The sequence below is a fragment of the Adiantum capillus-veneris genome, chromosome 13 (assembly GCF_014529385.1).
Source record: "Adiantum capillus-veneris isolate H3 chromosome 13, ASM1452938v2, whole genome shotgun sequence".
In the NCBI taxonomy this organism is placed as follows: Eukaryota; Viridiplantae; Streptophyta; class Polypodiopsida; order Polypodiales; family Pteridaceae; genus Adiantum; species Adiantum capillus-veneris.
The window spans coordinates 114,677,358-114,679,012 of NC_140943.1; positions in this window are offsets into that span (position 1 = coordinate 114,677,358).

Here is a 1,655-nt window from a genome sequence, read left to right on the forward strand (position 1 = left end):
AGCAAAATTGACCTTAAATCAGGATATCACCAAGTCAAAATGTTTGAACATGATGTCTACAAAACTGCTTTCAGAACACAAACTGGGCATTATGAATTTCTTGTCATGCCATTTGGTTTGACAAATGCACCAGCTACATTCACACGCATGATGAATCGAATTTTCATTGACCATCAAGATTTTGTGATTGTATTTTTTGATGACATTTTGGTATTCAGTAAATCTGAAGAAGACCATAAGCAACATTTAACACGTGTATTTGATCTGCTTGCACAAAATCACTTGTATTTGAATCCTGAAAAGAGTTCATTTTTCCAATCTGAAATTGAATATTTGGGACATATTGTATCGGGTAAAGGAATTCATGTCGATCCAAAGAAAATTAAAGCCATTCAATCCTGGCCTAGACCCAAAAACTTGCATGAGCTACGATCTTTTCTTGGTCTTTGCAGCTATTACAGGAAATTTGTTCGTAATTTTGCTTACAAAGCACATTATTTGACTCTCTTGTTGAAGAAAAACACGCCTTATGAATGGACTGATTTGCAAGAAAGCTCATTTAATGCACTTAAACATGCTTTGACTAATGCACCTGTATTGCAATTGCCTAATTTTGAACGACCATTCTTTGTGGTAGTCACTGATGCTAGTGGTAAAGGTATCGGTGCAGTCCTTATGCAAGATAATCATCCCATTGCTTTCGAAAGTCGTAAATTCAAACCGTCTTAAATAAAGTTCAGTACTTATGATAAAGAATTGACTGATGTGGTACATGCATTGAAAATCTGGAAACACTATGTAATGGGTACTGACTTGATCATTAAAACTGATCAACAAAGTATCAAATATTTACTTTCTCAGCCTTTAATAGATGATAGACATATTAAGTGGGCCGCTTTTATTCAAAGTTTTCAGCCCAACATTCAATACCAGCCTGGTAAAGAAAACGTTGTAGCTGATGCCTTGAGTAGAAGACCCTCACTTAATCATCTATCAACCATTGCGGGAACTTCATTTGACACTATGCCTGACACTTATGCACATGACGATGACTTCAAAACGACATGGTTGCACATGCTTGATAATTCTGTACACACATTTCTCGAATACACTATTCAAGAAAACTTCCTTTATTTCAAACAAAAATTGTGTGTGACTAAATCTTTTCGTACATTAATTATTGAAGAATTGCACAAACCACCTTATGCTGGACATAGAGGATTTGCTGCAACTTTTCAAAATTTATGTCGTGATTTCTATTGGCCTACTATGAGAATGGATGTTAAACAGTATGTGTCCACTTGTTTGATTTGTCAAAAAATCAAAGCAGCTACAGGTAAGAAATTGGGACTTTTACACCCTCTCCCCATTCCTGAAAGACCTTGGGAACATATTTCAATGGATTTTGTTACTGGTTTCCCACTCACAACGCACAAACATGACATGATATGGACTATTATTGATCGTTTCTCTAAACAAGCGTACTTCGTTCCATGTAAGAAAACACTCACAGCACATCAAGCTGCACTTTTGTTTCTGAAGACTATTTTTCCACATCATGGTTTGCCTAAAGTGATTATTTCCGATCGAGACTCAAAATTTTGTAGTGCTTTTTGGACTACTGTATTTGAAAATCTTGGCACTACACTTGACTT